This window comes from Solanum stenotomum, chromosome 6 (assembly GCF_019186545.1).
Source record: "Solanum stenotomum isolate F172 chromosome 6, ASM1918654v1, whole genome shotgun sequence".
Lineage (NCBI taxonomy): Eukaryota > Viridiplantae > Streptophyta > Magnoliopsida > Solanales > Solanaceae > Solanum > Solanum stenotomum.
In genome coordinates, this window is record NC_064287.1 from 31,525,583 (window position 1) to 31,545,731 (window position 20,149).

General features: G+C 31.5%; 1 pseudogene; it reads right to left on the reverse strand.

The window, feature by feature from the left end:
• Window positions 1-16,969: 16,969 nt before the first annotated feature.
• Window positions 16,970-18,394, reverse strand: LOC125868107 (UDP-glycosyltransferase 75C1-like; annotated as a pseudogene).
• Window positions 18,395-20,149: the final 1,755 nt, after the last annotated feature.

A 20,149-nucleotide genomic window follows, 5' to 3' on the forward strand; every position in this document is an offset into this window, starting at 1 on the left:
GAGGCACTGGATGCTGACCCTGGTTACCTATATATGCATCATAAAATGATGCAGGCCAAATGGCATCAATACATTGAAAGTACGAGTATGCGAGGGGAATTCTAAATAATACATAAGCTTGAACTGCAATCTGAAAGAAACACTTACCTCAACTTTACTCAAACTCATGGATACTCAACTCAAATGCATAATTAAAACAAGATAAGAGATGCAGTTTATATGAAGCATTTAAAACAGTAAGAAACAACTTAATATACATATATACAATAAAGTAATATAACTTTGTAGGACTTTCTCTAACCGACAATCATCACTATGAGCTATGTGATGATACAACGTCTAGCCCACGCTGCCAGAACCGTCCTATAACTTGCTGGGATATAGAAAGCCTCAACTAAGTGGATCCACTAGTCTATGCTAAAAATAACTAAGGAATCATCTAAAAAGTATGACCCTTTTCTACCCACGTTGGCTACATGGTTTATGGAGACTTTGATTTGTTCTGAACTAGTCCCCACATCGGTGCTCAATTCTACTCCCAAAATACTCAGCTCATATGTTTAAAAATAGAAATTCTTTTAGTGGTTTGAGATAATTACTCAAAAGCTCTCTTGGAAATCGGTGTTTCCTATCTTTTTTAAAATGTGAAAACATTTACTCATTTGGGAATACTTAGTCCCCATATACTCTTTTGAAAAAAAGAACTTCATTTGTTACTCTTACTCAACTCAAACTCAAGTCTTAAAAAAAGTTTAAAACATTTGCAATAGACTTCTTGAAAAGACTCAATGAACTTTCTAGACTTGACTCTTAACATTCCTTGAATTTTAATTTATGATTTCAAGGTTAGTATTCATGTTTATGGATGATTTCTAGATGTTTAGAAGTAATTTGGAGTAGTTAAAATCAATAGGAAGTGTTAGTACAGTTTAAAAGGACTTAGACGAGATAAACGATGAAAAATAGTTGGGGGAAGATGACTCGGGCGCGTTTCTGGCGCGCCGCGCCAATCACTATGTTACTGAGGCTCATTTCTGGCACACTTCTGGTGAGTCACCCCAGCCTTCTTGGCACAATGGGGGCGCATCGCACCAGCATTGCCCCATGCAAAACTGACGAACTTTTCCTCTCATTTTCTGACCTTAATTCGATTAATTTTGATTCTTTTCTCAATATCTCTTTAGATTTAGGTACCCAAAATATATACACAAAAATCTAACTCAAATTAACTCTAATAATCGACATTAAACTCTCAAGAACTCCTCAATCTCAACCCAAATTCAAGAACGAAAGAAATTTAAGAACACCCATTAAGAACATTCAAACTTCCAGTCTTTTAAAATGAATTCACGCTGAAATAAACATGTTTGTCACATGGGTGAACAAACCCAACGTTATTAAAGTCTCACATACCTCGTAGGATTAAATCCTTGACAAAATCTGCAGCCAATTCCTTACGTAGACGACAAATCTTTATTTTCCTCTTTTCTTCTCTCTTGAGTTCTTCTCTCTAAAGCCCTAGCGTGAATTTTCAATTGTGCAAACTGAACCAATTCACTTTGACCCTAATTAATTCACTAAAAATGAAAATCAATTAGGTATGGAAACGACCAATACCCTTTAAAAATCTAGTTTTGACTTTCCTTATCTAGACGACTCGACTTCCAATGGGCATATCTTCCTCATACGAACTCGAAATTGAGCAAACTCGGCGGCATTGGAAAGATAATTCAAAAATATTTCCTACGGTATCTTGTATCACATCTAACTCATCCTGAGCTAGGATTTATGGTCATTTGAAATGTTGGGTTTTAAAAGGTGTGAATGAAAAATGAAGAGTTGCGACTTTTATGAAAAGTTGTGACTTTTATGAAAAGTTGTGACTTTTATGAAAAGTTGCGACTTTTATGAAAAAGATGTGACTTTCATGAAAAGTTGTGACTTTTATGAAAGGTGGTGACCTTTCCGAAAGATTGTGACTTTTCCAATGGTTTGTGACCTTCACAATAAGAACCTTTTAACACTACCCTTCATTTTCTATAAATTGAGGAATTTCCTCTCATTTTAAATATATAGAATTTTTCTGGACTTCTCCTATTACTAAATCTAGTATTCTAAGTGTACTTTACTGTCGTTGAGTGGCTCGCTAACACTCGTGTTTTGGGTATCAATACACTGGTGATTGAGATCATTCTATCTTGGGAGGACATATTCCAAATCAAACCTCAGCTACTAGAGGGGAATAATTTCCTTAAGGGGACACTGTGCATTCAGTGGGCTTGATCTTCTTTCTGTTTTTCCAGATTCTGGTATGTGTTATAGATTTTAGATTTGTGAATTAATTTATGTTCTTCTGTTCTTCACTGGTTCATTAAAATCTGGTAACTTCGTGTTTCTGCAGAGTTTGTTGGAATCTATAAGATTCTCTAAACACAGATTGACAACAATTCTTCTTTAAGAAAAAATATTTCGTATATTTTTTCTAATCTGTTTCTAATTCTAGTTTCTCTACTAGTTTTAATTTTCTAGTTGTTAAAATGTTCTTAAACTTTATTGTATCTTATCAAGTTCTTCAAAGTTTTGTTCTAAGTATCTTGGGAATACAAGACGTAACAATCTTAAGGAAATTATTATACTGTTGGTATTTCTTGTATTCTACTGATTGAGAGAAACAGATAATGAAAGTAGAAGTTTAAGGCATTACTTCTCCATAATTTGGTGCTTTTTTTAGCAAGGTCGAAGTGAGAATGTACAGAAAAAATTGGTGCTATTCTGGTTAAAGATTACACCAAGTAACCTTCTTATTATTTATCTAAGGATGAAAATAGTTTCTAAGAATTAACAATTTTGATTTTTTATCATGTGTATCTTTGGAAAAGGATCTGCAAACCATTTGTTGTGGAATGAATTTTTCTTGGCAAATAGTATTGCATTTAAAATTCTGTAGTTTGCAAAATGAGAGATGCACATTTTTGTTTGATAAAATAATATGTCAAAATGTTATAGTTGGAAGACTATCTGAAAAGAAAAACATTTCTATGTGATAAAGAATATGTTTAATTTTGTTTGGAGACTAAAAAAAAAATAAAATTGTAGTTTTGTACTCCATGTGAAATTTGATTGTGTCTGATTTTTGTAGGCTAAAAACTTTTGTAGTTTATTACTCTGGATAAATCAGACTATGCAATTGGTTTGAAAAATTATGAAAACTTCACATAATAAGTCAATGTTGTACTTTTGACTTTCTATAAACTCACAGTTATATAGAAACAAATTGTACAAATTTTTTTGTCTTTATTGTTAGTATTCTAAATACTGAGTGGTATGTCTATTTGTGATAGATGGAAAAATACCAATGACTTAGAGTTTGTGATTTTGTGCCTCTATGAATGAACTTTGACAGTATGTAAATATTGTCAAAGAGAATTGAAGCAATATAATTCTTTTGTAGAATAATATTTCCAAAAGAGGTTTCATAGTGCCAATGACATTTTGATAGTCTGGGAAACTATGTGGAAAAACTATTTTCAAATACTTGAAAAATATTTTTGAGATCATATTTAAAATGTGGGGGTTCTTTGCTTATGATAAAGATAAAATTAGACTTGGTGTCTAATTTAATTTTGGAGCAAAAGCTATGAAATTCAATGATACTTTTGTATTATGTTAGACCCACAAAATTTTTGGAGTATATTCGGTACTGTGGTTGTTGAGTTTCTCTATTACTAGTATATGATGTGACTAGTTTGAAACTAACAAATTATATAAATACTTGTTCAAAATAATTGTGTTCTTTTATGAAAAAGTGTCACTTAAAATGTTGTGGTTTTTCATGAAAATATATGTCTATTATAATAAAAGTATTTGCATAGACATGAATATAGGTGAATAGTTAATCGTTATGTTTTGTAAAAGAAACATTTGGATTATATTGCCTTTATTGGACCTGATGAAACTTTGTTCACGGGTAGTTCTATAACAATCAAATTGAAAGTCATGGAAAGGTCCTGCTGAAAAGGACATTTGACAAGGTGATGACTGTAAACAATGTTTCTGTCATACAAAATTGTAAGAAATAGGAAAAAATATCTGTGAGAAAAAGCTACCTCGTGGAGAGCTTTTCAAACTCAATATTTTTATTTGTTCTTACTTGCTTGAGTCAAACTATTTGTGACATGAACACTTGGGACATGTCAATTACAAAACCTTGTAAGGAAAATTGATCAACTTTGTGAAATCTAAGTATGCTGAGCATTCTTATAAATCTGTTGAAAGGAATTCTAATCCCTTAGAATTGATTTACACTGACATTTGTGATATGAAGTCAACACCATCTCATGGTGGAAAAAAGTATTTCGTAACTTTCATTGACAATTGCATTAGAAATGACTATGTCTATTTGCTGAATGGTAAGGATGAAGCAATAGAAACATCTAGACAATATAATATTGAAGTTGAAAATCAGTTGGGAAAAAGATAAGAAGTAATAGGGATGGAGAATATAAATCTCATTTTGTAGAAATATGCTTGAAAAGTGGAATTATCCATCAAACTGCTGCCCTATTCACCTCAATCTAATGGGAAAAAAAATTGAACTTTAAAGGAAATGATCAAAGCATTACTTATAAGTTTTGATTTACCACAAAACTTGTGTGGAGGAACTATCCTTACTGCAAAAGGGAACAACAAAAAGTTTTGCCTTTTCATGAAGAAAGCAATGGAAATTTATTTTTTCCAGGACACAATCTATTCCATATGAGAAATGAAAATGAAGGAAATCCAATTTGAAATATTTCAAAGTGTATTGGTGTCTAGCCAAAGTCCATGTTCCTATTTCTAAAAGGATTAAAATAGGACCTAATACAGTGGACTGTAATATTAGACTTGAGTAGTCTAGTGAAAAGTCTAAACGACCTTGGAAAGAATAAAAGGAGACTGTACTTAATAAAGATATTCCGCGGTGTAGTAAATGTCAAAGGACATCTACTTTCTTCGAATATGATTTTGTAACATTTCTTGTGTCTTCTGTAGACTCATCCTTTTGGACAGATGGTGTTAATAGTGAGATTTGTTCAATCTTGAGCAATCCTATTGGAAGTTGGTTGATCTTCCCCCAAGAAATAAACTTTTGGGTTCAAAGTGAATCCTCAAAAAGAAAATGAAAGTCGATGGAACTGTTGACAGATATAAAGCAAGACAAAAACAAGGTCATACTCGTAAGTAACTAGAATTACATTCATTTGGATGTTAGTTGTATTAGCTGTAGTTTATGACATCCAAATTCATCAAATGAATGTGAAAACAACTCTCTTAAATGGAGAATTGGAGGAAGAAATTTACATGGAACAACCCGAGGGTTTTGTGGTTCCTGGTAAAGAAAAGAAAGTGTGCAAACTTGTTAAGTCACTTTATGGACTAAAACAAGCGCCCAAACAATGACATAAGATATTTGACCAAACTATGTTGGTAAATGGATTTAAGAATGATGGAAGTGAAAAATGTGTTTACATTAAAATCACTAGGTCATTGTTTGTTTGTATAATTGGTGATATGTTGACACTAAATGCTACTAAACGTATGCTACAAAGCAAGTTTGGAATGAAAAATTTTGGAGTTGTTGACGCGATCTTAGGTATAAGAATCCTTAGAACTCCATAATGTTTAGCATATTCGCGATCTCATTGCATTGAAACAGTAGTTGACTAGTTCAAATATTTGGATTTTAATATTGTCAAGTCTCCAATAAATGTGAGCTTTGCATTTCAAAAGAGTGAAGGCAAAAGTGACTCACAATTGGATTGTGCTAAAGTATTGAGAAGTATGATGTATATCACAAAGTGTGCGCGATCAGATATAGCGTTTGCTATTAATAAACTGAGTCAGTTCACGAGTAATCCCAATCGAACTCATTATATGACAATGAAAAGAGTTTTGGAGTATTTAAGAAATACTTAAAACTATGTCTTGCATTTTAACAATATCCAACAGTATTGAAAGGATATAGTAATACGAATTGGATTATCGGACAAATAAAGTGAAATCCACGAGTGGATATGCATTTACTCTTGGTAGAGGAGCAGTCTCTTGGAAATATTTTTTTTAAAAAAAAGACATGTATCACTAGCTCTACAATGATCTCTGAGCTAGGTACTCTAGATAAGGTCGGTGAATAAATTGAAAGACTCCGGAATTTCTTGATAGATATTCTTTTTGCCCCAAACATTTGGCATCAGTATGCATACACTTTGATAGTCAAGATGTAATAGGTAGGGCATGGAGAATGATGTATAATGGAAAGTCTAGTCATATAGGACATAGACAAGATACCGTTAGAAAACTACTCTCTAGTGGAATTATCAGAATTAACTATATAAATTCACAGGATAATGTGTCGGACCCACTTACAAAAAGGCCTAACTAGAGATAAAGTTTAAAGATCATCTAAGAAAATAGGTTTATGGCTTAGGACAAGTCATCATGGCGGTAGCTCTATCTAGCAGACTGGAGATCCGAAGAGCTAGATTCAAGGAGAAAAACAAAGTAGTGGCTGACGGTTCGACATTGTCAACAAACTCAATCCATTCTCATGATGAAGACAATGCTCAGGAACAAGGATACAACATTAAGGCTTGTTAATGAGTTACTAAAGATTAATGTTTTTAATGATTTGCTAAGTCTGGCAGATTTGACCAAATAGTGTATCGACGCGATAACACGGTTAGAAATCACCTATGTGGGTGTGAAGTGTAAGCCACTTCAAAGAGAATTATTGTCAAAAACCTATTCTCTATACACTCATGAAACCAGGAGGTGTTCATGACTAAAATGAACACAACCGTAAGAACCATAAATGGTAAAGGGTTAATTGTGTGACATATGGTTGTCTAGGTATACACCAAAGCTCGACGGTTCAAAGATATTTCATCTACCGATTGACCGAGTATATCCGACATATATTCACTACGGAAAGTCCAAGGGGAAACCTACTTATCCAGATGCAATTAATTCTTGCTTGTAAAGTACACATATTTGTCTGTTTCTTTGTCTTGGAGTCATTCCCCATTCATGTGGGGGATTGTTGTGTTTTAAAAGGTGTGAATGAAAAATGAAGAGTTGCGACTTTTATGAAGAGTTGTGACTTTGATGAAAAGTTGCGACTTTTATGAAGAGTTGTGACTTTTATGAAAAGTTGCGACTTCTATGAAAAAGTTGTGACTTTTATGAAAAGTTGTGACTTTTATAAAAGGTGGTGACCTTTCCGAAAGATTGTGACTTTTCCAAAGGTTTGTGACCTTTCCGGTAAGGCACAATAACAACCTTTTCACACTACCCTTTGTTTTCTATAAATTGAGGAATTTCCTCTCATTTAAAATATATAGAATTTTTCTGGACTTCTACTACTACTAAATCTAGTATTCTAAGTGTACTTTACTGCCGTTGAGTGGCTCACTGACACCAGTGCTTTGGGTATCAATACACTGGTTATTGAGATCATTCTATCCTGGGAGGACATATTCCAAATCCAACCTCGGATACTAGAGGGGAATAATTTCCTTAAGGGGACACTGTGCATTCAGAGGCTTGATCTTCTTTCTGTTTTTCCAGATTCTGGTATGTGTTACAAATTTTAGATTTGTGAATTAATTTATGTTCTTCTATTCTTCATTGGTTCATTAAACTTTGGTAACTTCGTGTTTCTGCAAAGTTTGTTAGAATCTGTAAGATTCTTTAAACACAGATTGACAACAATTCTTCTTTAAGAAAAAATATTTCGTATATTTTTTCTAATCTGTTTCTGATTCTAGTTTCTCTGGTAGCCTTAAGAGAATTTAAATAATGAGATCAGAGAAAACCAACATTTCTTATTCATTAGACTCTAAATTTTCTTGCTTGCTTTCACTATTCTCTCCATTTATCTTTTTACGGAGTAACATTTTGGATATGGTTATTCTTTATGAAAATGTTGAAGCTCATAAAGAAAGAAATAAAAAATAAATAAAATGTTGTAGCTGATAAAGAAAGATTTTAATTATATTACCAAAAAGTATTAATTCACATTTGGAAAATAAGATAAAATTATATGTTGTTATCTTTTTCAAAACGGGTGACTAATTTTTATGTACTAAATGTGTGAATCTTTTAATGCTATTAAATTATTATTAAATGTAAATTTATGTAAAGACTATGGTGAAGTCAAGATGTAACTTGTTGTCAATGAGGTTGGACTAAGCTATATTGAGACAAAATGTTCAAAGAGGCTAATAATGTTAGAATTATTTTTTCATTGGTGAAAACATCAATGGATATATAGACTTATTGGGTACATATATAAATGGGAGTAGCAAATATACGGTGAATTAATTGAGGTGCGCTAAGTTTGTCTTGCAGCCAACGTTATTAAAAACTACATGAAAAGTTGGCACACCAAATATAACGCTAACAAAACTTTATAATCGTTATGAAATGTGAAGCATTAGATTCATTACCAAGGCTGCTATAAAATCATAGTTAGTAGTTTTATTTTCCTTTTCCATTTTATCTTTGATATATCCAGTGTTGGAGACATTCTTTGAAAATAAGAAAACACGTCTTCTTTTAAACTTATTTTTCTTGATATTTTTAATTATATTTAAATCATCATGTTAAGAATTTTTGTGAACATTAGCCACCAGTGCACGAATAAATAGAGCATGAAGATCCCTATTCCCTATACAAGCATAAGACAATTTGATTCATTCCCACATTGAGTTCAACTTTGGTAATCACATGGTACCCACCATACAAAAGTTGTATTGTCACCATTGTTCCATGAGCTCTCCATACGTCATTACCATTTCCCACTGAAACAACTGCCATTTTTATCATTTCATCCCAATCCACCCCACCCCCACAATCCCCTATATACCTCCTTATACGATTATGATAGTGGAATTGATTAAAATCGTGATGGTTGGTCGGATGGTGTCTCAAGATTCTTGATAATAAAGGTATAGAATGAACAGAAAGTGTGAATTTTTACAGAGATTTTCAGTCACCACATTACTTTCATGAATTGGGGGTTTTGATTTTTTGGTTCAAAATCAAGAATTATTTTGGATTAAGATATATAGATGGGTCAGAGATGGATTTAAAATAGGAATTAGTCATTTTTAAGAAATCGGTTAAATTTTTGTTGATTTGGAGATTTCCGTTCAAAATGGGATACAAATGATAAGTTTATTAACAGTCGGGGTAACCTCATTTTAATAGTAAGGGTAAAGTCAACTAATAAATTGAAGTTGTGAGGTAATTTTGACTATTTTTCTCGTATAAAGAATATGGTGTAAATCACAAATAAAAACACATGTTTAGGGTGTAAAATGCAAAGAAGTCATTAATTCACTGTATACTTCCGGTGAAATATGTACACAATGATTTTAATGGTATGTTAATCTACGAAGAGCCGTGAGCTTATTCTCACTTCACTTCGAGTGACATGTGTACCCTCATTCAATTGATATTATAATTAAATCAGGGAAATAATGTCTCCTCATTCTCACTTCATTTCACTTTAAGTAAAAAACATTCTTGGAGCCTGGATTTTCAAATCTTGAACTTTCGTGCACTCGCACTGGCGACTAAGATCTTAACTTTACAGCACCATTTCTCAACTGTTTATCGTAAAAATTTCTGACAGTTGACAATGGTTATGTAAGCAAAGAGCACAATTTTTTAATTTCGTGAAACATCTGTTTAAAGTCCCCATTTTTTATTTCACTAAAATAAATCTAGTTATTACATGGATTATTAATTTGAATATTGGTTTGCTTCCAATTAATTGTGGCATCTAAGATCATGAAAGGTTTTTTTGATATGAAATTTTTAATCCTCTTTTTCAAGGAAGGAAAAATATAACTGTAGAATGCCATAGTTTAAGAGAGAAATACAGGTCCTAAATAACAATTGATTTTGACTAATATACTCTCCTCTGTATATTACCATTTATATAACTTGGCCCAAGCTGATAAACAGATGTTTGTGGTTCGTTGGAGATGTTATTTTGAAGTTATTCGATGGTTATCTGAGCTATTTGGTGATGCTTTGGATCCATTTCGTGGGCTGAAGTTCAAAGAATAGATGAATGGATTATCTAGTAGTTTGCCTTGTAAAAATTTATTTGAAAACTGGCAATCGGATGAACAATGGAAAGTTTCCTGGTGGTGCACAAGCATTTAAGCTTGACAAGCTTCTGAAATTATAAGATGTAAAAGGAATAGGATGAAAATAATCTACTCAGAAGGCTTACGAGTTGCCCGTGCTGTAAGGGACCAACAGAGATTATATAGCATAGAGTCTGATGATCTGCTCGAAGATTTGCCTCGATCAAGACTCAAAAGATCAATGTCAAAATACTGATTTACAAGTCACCTCCGCTTTACATGTCATTCCACGGAAATGCTAATCAAGAGGGATAAAGGTTTGCGATTGTTTATGATTTTTTGGTTATTTTGGACAACGTATGCCCAGAGGTAAAAGAAATCTCCAATGAAGGAATAACCATTGCCACTTCAGAATCCATCCTTTCATCACGACCTGATCAACGTTGGAAGCTTTTCTCAGCTATTACAGAGAGGCGGATTGATGATTTTAGTTCAGTTGATCACCCTCCTTATATACATGTTTCTCATCCAGTACATGGTACCTAGCTCTTATTGTTTGTTTCTCATCAAGGTACATGGTACTTTAACCTACTCTAACAGATTTTCATGTTATATTTTGTTTAGGGACAACTATTGCCTTAATTTCAAGCTCGTTGGGTTGGCTATATGAAACTTTATTATCCATGTCCCCCCATTTCAGTCTCGTCTGAGTTTGATAAATACTCAAGGATCTTAATGAGCGAAGAAAATGCGATACAATATTCTTTCACTTTTACAAGAAATTAAAAGATAGGATGGAGGGAGTACGTTATTAGGGGAGTTTTTAGGAGGACAAAAGGTATTGCCTCTGGTCTATTTCACTTATCATGTCTTTCTTTGGGCGTCCCTTTATGAAAATATTAGCAACTTAAAAGTAAATGTCTTAAGTATCCTTATTTATCTTCAATATCAATTTACAACTACTCTCTTTTTCAACACGTCAATTATAGGGAGAAGGGGCAAATATACCCTCGTTATAAAAGTGGTACACGTCTACGTTTCTTCTAACAAATGATGCATATTTACCATCTTCATGAACAAACTTATATTTACTGAATTAAATAAAAAAGTAAAACTTATTTTTTAATTCCAAAAAGGTCACTTGGCTTTATAAAGTTACTTCACCCTTTTTTTTCCCCTCCAAAACGTGCCCTAAATTACAAATGATATAGCAAAATCATTTGTTTAAACAAACGTACCAAATTAAAAACTAGAGAAACATGCTCGAATGTTTTCCATGGGTTGTGATGGAATGATTAAGATCCCCCCCCCCCCAACCAAAGAGCTCGGGTTGGAAGTCCGTAAAAATGATAAAGATTCTATAGGACTGTCATTCCCAGAAATGGACTTCGCAATGTGCGAATCTAAATTTAGTTGGACTCCAATATGAGTACCGAATGCCAAATAAAAATCACTAAATGATTAAAAAGCTAGAAAATAACTTATTTTTCCATTAATTTTGCCCTAAGAATAAGTACAAAAGAAATTGAAAAAAAAACGTAAAAGTAAACTAAGAATTTTGAATTAGAGGGTAAAATCTAAGTATCTACATTTATAGAATATATAGTAGTGGCACCAAAAAACCGGTAAAATTCAGTAATCATGAATTGAGTAGACGAGAAGATCAAATTACTTAACTATGTCTATCAAGTCTTATATACATGAGCATAAATTATAAGTACTTTTTTCTTATATTGATTGAAGGGTAGTCTTACATTAATGGTACGAGTTGTCTTCCTATGACTAAGAAGTCGTAGGTTCAAGCCATTGGAACAACCTCTATAACGGACTCCACATTGTCCGACCCTTCATTCCATCTTGTGCACAACGAGATTTTATTGCATTGAACTGCCTTCAATGTTTAATCGGTATACACTAAGACCTAAAGTGGCAAGAAGAATCAATGAAGTAAATATCTACCCTCGATTTAGTTTAACGGGTCAAATATCTCTTATTGCTTTTGGTAGCTTGGGACCTTTTTGTTCAGGTAAATGAAACGGAGGACCAAAACGCAACGGGAAAAAGAAAACTTCAAGCATTCGAATTGAAGCGTGTGTTTCTAAAAGTTGAAGAAAAAGGAAAGTGTCCCATGTCTGAATTATATGAATTGAAGCCCATTAAAGTGCAAATTCTTGTAATAGATATTTCAATTTTTTGTCATAGATTTATCAGAGTTAACTTTAATTTCCATATAATTGTGATAGATTTTCTTTGATCTCTCAAGATAATAATAGTTGTAGAAAAACTAGGCGCAATACTCACGTTCTTCCCTATCTCTGTTCTTCTTTTCTTAAAAATATATAAGGAAAAAGAGTAATTACACATATATGTAAATTACGAGGCATGGTGGAGCTGCTTGCTAGTACAAGAGAAGGTTACGTTAGTAATTTCTATTTTGTAGACTCACATATTAATATACTGGTCCTAGGAACGTGCGTTGCACGTTTGTCCCCTAATTGACATTAGAAAAGTTAATTTATACATTATCATAGCGGAGCGTACATAAATTCATTGCTAAGTTCAAAGCTAAGTCCTTTTGTATGTAAGTTTGACATAAGAATATATCTCTTCACATAATATAACACTAAAATCTTGTGCCAAATGTTGGAGGTTTGATATTTTGAATGCTTCATGAAAAATAAACCTTTTATTATATCAGCGGAATTAATATATTTTAATTACTAAACGTAAGTTTTAATATTCACAAAAGAAATTGGTTATAAAAAAGATACGTATAAAAAAAATATTACAAAATGTCTAGGTTGTGTGACATCAAATTTATACAAAAATATTACAAGTTCAAACGGAAAAGAAAGAAAAGTAAATAAAGAAATGTCATCCATACTAAAAGACGTCACATTAAAATATATAGACAAAAATATTGTCATATTGATTGAATTACATTTTGTTAGAAGTCGACTTGCTATAGACAAAATGTTTCATATGTATAAAAAACTAAAATCATAAAAAAAAAAAAACAGAAAAGAAAGCATGAATATATTAAAAAGACAGAAACACTATATTTCTTGAACTATATAATAAAGGATTTTTATATAAAAAATTAAATATGAATTCTAATACACTAAAATTCAATGTAACATTTAGTCATCTTTTTACTTTACATTATTTTTTATTTTATTTATACTTTTGCACTGATTTTTGTACCTCTCTGTAATAGTTTAGTACATGAATTTTCTTAATATTTGAGATTATATATAAAAAGGAAAAAGTACAAACATGTTGTTTTAAAAAGATAAATGATTATCAAACAACAAAGAAGGCATAGTTATTAATGTTTATCAAAGACTTTCTCCTTTACGGATCTAGTTGTGAAAATATTCTATGGGATTTAACATGCTTACCCTCAAAATAATTAATTATTAATATAAATTGGGATTAGCTTTATTATATTTATATCCTAAAGATAGAAGAAAGGAAAAATACAAAAATATAGAAATCAATTACGAAGTTATATTTAAAATCTCAAAAATATGGAGATATGAAAAATAAAAATTCACTTACTACTTCATACTGGAGAATATTCATCTTGTAACTATGATAATTTACATATTTCTCAACAAAATGAAGATGAATATGCATGAAAGTTTAAAGAATACTTATAAATAAATCAGTAAGAATTCTTATAATTACTTGGTAATGAAAATTTTACAACTGATGTCGACTAACCTAATGTAAAATGCAAGATGATCACAAACATGAATAAAAGAAGGGAATATAAATAATGTTGTGTGAGTGTCTTTGATAGACTCTTCACTACCCCAACTTATCTTACAAATTAAAATTCAAGGTTATTAGACTCTTCATTACCCACATTTAATTAGTACATGAATATATGATTGCATTCAGAACTTGTTTAATGCATGAATTTAAATATAACTATTACTTAATATTTAATTAATTAAATATATATTAATATTCAATATATTTTAGGAGTAAGATAAGGGCAAAATGGTTATAGGGCTTTGACGTTAGGAGCTTCCCACTAATAATAATACTAGTCCTTATCCTTTAACTTGAACCAATCAATATAATTCTTCGAACTAATCTCAATCATATTGGATTGAGAACTATTTTTATAAAAAAAAAAAATTTATAGGAATCGAAGGCCCAATTTTTACCATAGTCCCATGCTTTAAAATTCTCAAATTAAGCATCAAAATGTTCACAAGAACTTTTGGACTCTCTTCAATATTCAACATTTCAATTTATATTTTAATAGACTTAACTGGCCAATTGGTAATCTCAATGTCATCAAACACAAAAGAAGGAAAATCAACTGGACTAAGGGTGTGTTTGGTCCTAGAAAACATTTTCCTGGAAAACAAGTAGATTTTTGACTTATTTTCTCATGTTTGGTTGGTGAGTAGAAAATATTTTCCCGAAAATATTTTTAGTGTTTGGTTTATGAATGAAAAAATATTTTTGAGAAATATCTTTTATTTTTACTAGAGTAGAAAATAATTTTTGATATTGAAAATATTTTTTAGAAACAAACATAATTTTTTTTCGGGGTGGGGAGGGGGTGGTTTGAGTGTAGGGACAAAATAAATTAATTTTTTCAACAAAAAAAAATTGTAATTTGAAGTTGGAAGAGAGTTTTGGAAAATGTTTTCCTTAAGTTTTAAAGGGAAGAAAATGAGTTGATTTGAAAAACATTTTCCAAAATATTTAACCCAACCAAACATGAGAAGATTGGAAATCCTTCATACCAAACACACCCTAAGTGATGACAATCCTGGTGACTTTATTATTTTATCCTTAGCATCACAGTTTTTGAAATATTCAACAGAATCTGTGAATCTATAATAGTAAACATTAAAAATTGTGGTTAGTTGGATCCAAAATAATGTAGATTGGATATTAATTTTTTTTGTGCCACTAAACCACTCTGATCCATAATAAATAGTGATGACATGTGAAAAAGGGGTACCTTTATTTACATTTGATTGGATTAACTTGAGTATAAATTCCGACTCACGTGACTTTATAAAAGAATTGAACAAATGGAACTCATCAATTGAACTTAATTAGAATCTTCATCTTAGCCATCAGAGAAAGGAAGAAAGCTTAATCCTTCAACATTTGAGAGTTGTTTTATTCTACTGAAACCTGATAGACTTATGGTTAAAGTGAACCTAAACTGATTGATAGTTTGGAAAATTGAAAACATAGATTAATTTGTCTTTTGCCTGAGAATAGTGCTATAAAAACATGAGATTCTTCATTTTTCATGTTTTGGGCGGTGAAAAGAGAGGTATCCATGAAAGAGACTGCGGATTTTGGGAAGGAGAACTTTGTAAAGGAAGAAAGTGTGTTTGAACTGGCTTGATTGCAACTAATTAAGGTCACACATACTATAAAAAATCTAAAGAATTTATCATATTATCTAAACATCTACCTTAAATATTTATGTTTTGAGATGATATAAATTTTGTATAAAAATATATCAAAAGACATTTTACTCAATTTTTTTTGAAGTTCTACAAAGGGAAAATGGTCTAAAAAATACTCCAGCTTTGGCCGAATTTCCTGTTACAGTACCAAACTTTATGGAGAACCTTTTACCCCTCTGCACTATTTAATAGTGTATTTTAAAGGTATATATGTGCCCACGTGGATACATTACTATTTAAAATAATGCAATATTTATGATGTCCACGTAGGCACATATATACCTTTAAAATATACTATTAAATAGTACATGGGGTAAAAAGTCATTTCCAAAGTTTGGTATCGTAACAGCAATTTTAGCCAAAATTGGAGTATTTTTGAGACCCTTTTCCCTTCAAAAAAGTATTTTGAATTCTTTGTTATACCAAGAATCAAATTTATTATTTAACAAAAATTAACACAAGAAATGTGTGAGTACTTTAGAGTAATAATTAACAAAAAAAACTTAATGATAACAAGTAGTATGTTTTATTATTAGAGATACTATGTGCTAACAAATTAGAGTTACAAAAGCATGACATAAGTATATATTTGATAATAAATTTTGTTTTTTAAGAAAATAAGGGATAATGCGTAAGTACCCCTCATGAACTATGACCGAAATCTCAGTGACATGCCTTAATTTAATCAGGGTCCTATTATCTCTCGTACTCGGTTTTTCATATTCCTGCATCCTTTGTGCTGATGTGAGACCTTCAACCAAATAAGTTTGTTATGTTTGTACACACGTGCCTGTAACGTGTGTAAATAATATTTTTTTAAAAAAAATAATTCTTTGATATATTTTTATTTTCATTATCATATATTTAAATTAAGTTAATAAACGTATGTTTTGGATTATTTATACCTTTTAAAATAATTTTTTACCTTCATTCATTGTTTTTTCTCTTTTATTTTTCTATTGATTGTATTTACTCTTTTTATTTTCTTTGTCTTTTCTTTTGATTTTATCTAAAGTTTAATTACAAAAGTCTTATGTATAAAATAAGTTAATTTAGAATAGATTTTAAAATGAGTAAATAAAATCAAATAAAACATTAAAAAATAGTTAAAATTTAAGGACACTTTTTATTTATATTTTAAAAAAACAAATATAATTTTCTAAAAATAATTAAAAGAGAAAGGATAAGAAATTGATGAAAGAAAAAAATAAAGTTTTAAGTGAGGAAGAAATTAAAATAATTATTTCAGAAACTAAGAATATTATTTCATTATGAATAATTTCAAACAGATCACTTTTTTTTTTAAACGGAGAATAAGCTCTTAAAAAACTAATTGATTACTAACTATTTTGTTAAAATAATCTATTCAGGAGTAATTTAGTACTCATTATGACCAAGTAAAAACTCATTACCAAAAGCCTTGAGATTCACACTTGATGGACCATTTTCTTTCATAGCTTCCTTAGCTAAATCACTCCATTTCTTGGCATTTCTTCTCAATTCTTCCCCTTCTTCGCTTCTTCCCATCGCGATCGTGATACATCTATTGAACTCATCTCTTTCTACGACACCACCTTCACTGTCAATAACTCTAACACAATTCTTCCAGATATCTTGAATGAGTTTTGCATTACAAACTTGATCGTTCCAGAGTGGGCATGCCACGAAAGGTACCTCAGATGCTATGCTCTCTAAAGTTGAATTCCATCCACAGTGAGTCTGAAAACAACCAACAGAAGGGTGTTTAAGAACTTCCACTTGCGAGCACCAATTCACTATCTTCCCCTGCTTTTCAAGTTCGTCTTGGCAACTCAACCTGTCCTCCATCTTTTATCCATCTTGTCCTTCCCTAATTGCCCACAAAAATGGCCTCCCACATTTTAGCAATTTGTGACCAATCTCCTCCATCAATTGACTTTATATTTCGGAGTAGATTCCAAATGCTATGTAGATAACCGATCACTTATCCTTTGAGTTCAACCAATCCATATAATTCTTCGAACTAATCTCAATCATATCAGCTCGAAAAGTATCATCATCAAGAAATATTAAAGGAATTGAAGGGCCAATTCCCACCATAATCACATGCTTTAAAATTATCAAAGCATCAAACTCCAAAGCTTCAAAAGTGTTCACAAGAACTCTTGGATTTTCTTTAATATTCAACATTTCAATTTGCCTTTTAATAGACTTAACTGCCCAATTGGTACTTTCCACGTCATCAAACACAAAAGATGGAAAATCAATTGGTCTAAGTGGTGGCAATTCTGGTAACTCTATTATTTTATGCTTAGCATTACTGTTTTTGAAATAATCAGAATAGTTTGTGAATCTATAATAGTAAACATCAAAAACTGTGGCAAGTTGGATCCGCAATAATGTAGATGGGACTTTAATTTTTTTGGCCACTAAACCAACCCATTCTATCATAATTGTATAGATGACTTGTGAAAACGGGGTACCATTTTTTGCATTTGATTGGATCAAATTGGAAATGAAATTTGACTTGGGAGACTTTACAGAAGAATAGAACAAATGAAAGTCATCAACTGAACTTAACTGGAATTTGCCATCATAGAAAGGAGCAAAGCTTAGTCCTTCAACGTTTGGAAGTTTTTTTATTTTACTAAAAGTTGATAGGCTCGTGGTTAAAGTGACTTCAATGCCTAGATTGAATAATTGTTTGAAAAATTGAAGACATGGATTAATTTGGCCTTGGCCTGGGAATAGTGCTATAAGAACATGAGGCTTTTCATTCTTCAAATTTTTCATGTTTTGGGTGGTGAGAAGAGAAGTATCCATGAAGGAGAATGAGGGTTTTGGGCAGGAGAACTTTGTTTTTTGACCTGGCTTGGTTACAACTGATAAGGGTGACACATATTTATACTAGTAAATAGATGGTTCTACAAACAAAAAAGATCTAGAAAAATCATTATATTCTTTAAATACTCACCTTAACTATTAAGTTTTGATATTTTATAAATATTTATTTAATAAAAAAATATCAAAAGATATTTTACTCAAACTTATAGAAGCTCCAAGAAGTATCTGATTTATTGTTATTCTAAAAATAAACTTTATTATTTAGCAAAAAATAAAACAGAAAATACATGAATACTTTTGAGTATGTAACAAAAAAATATAATGATCACAAGTAGTATGTTTTATTATCAAATATAATGTGTGCTGGCGTTTTAAAGATACAAAAGCATGATATTTTTATTTTTCCAAGAATCATCATTATTATTTAGTGAAAAAAATGCAAGAAATGCATGTGTACTTTAATCGAAGAAAAAAAACATAATGATAGCACGCAATATGTTTTATTATAAGATATAAAGTGTGCTAACAAATTAGAGATACAATGCATAACATATTTGTTGTTTCGTAAATTATCAGTAAAAAAAAACAAGAAATGCATGAGTACTTTAGTCTAAGAAATGAAAAAAATATATGATAGTAGTATGTTTTATTATGAAATATATCGTGTGCTAACAAATTAGAGATACAGAAGCATGAAATTTTTTATTGTTCCATGAATCATATTTATCATTCAGTAAAAAAATTACGCAAGAAATGCATGAATGTGTAATGACCGGAACCGTCGTTATTTAGGAAAAACAAAGCGTTAGGAAAATACTGGGGTCACTATCCCGCCAGAGTGGATCACATGCCGCTAGGGCGGCAGCGCTCCAGCGGGATGGGGCGTGCCAGAGCGGGAATGACGGGATAGAACTTAAATAACGCGAAGTCTTATTTTCTCCTTTTTCCAAAAATACCAAAAAGAGGCGAGGACCACCCCAGAAACCCTCCAAAGACTGTGCTAAACTTGGGAAGGAAGGAAAAAAAGATTTCTAGCATAAGGATGTCGATAGATTGCGGATTTTGGTAAAAAATCACCGCCTCATCGTTCAGAAGCCCGGATTGGAGCTATAATCTCTTTATAACTGCTTGGTGCTGATGAGTCCGAGATTTGGACTCATTTAGGGCTTTATTTAAAATGATTTAGAATCCTCAAATGCTTATTTTGTGCCAATAACTGATGTAAAACCCTCGATTTTCAGGTACATTGGTTGAGAAATAAAGCAAGGACACTAATTTGCAAAAAGGAACAAAGCGAGCTGAAAGAATGAAGCAAAGTAAGCCTGGTGACCGCCAAGTCTACTTGGCCAGTCACCGAACGACTTCTTGACCGCCTAAAGTTCCAGTGTGCAATTTTCGAACATTTAGTTTAGTATGAATTACTCTTTTAGAACAGACATTTATCAAGTTTTGAACTGTGAGACAAGTTTTCTCTAGTTTTTCCTTAGCTTTGAAGAATTGAAGTTTTTTCACTTTTGAGAAATTGGAAGTGGGTCTTTGAGATTCTTCGAATTGGACCGTTGTAAAGATGAAATCAATCTTACCTAGTTGATGGAAACTCAATTTGGTAACAATTTTTATATTTTTATGATGTCTAGCTAAAACCCCAATTTTTGGGGCGTGATTATGTAATTCTAGGCTGATTTAGTTTATGGGTATTTCTAATTGTTTGTTTAAAACCCAAAAATGTTATTT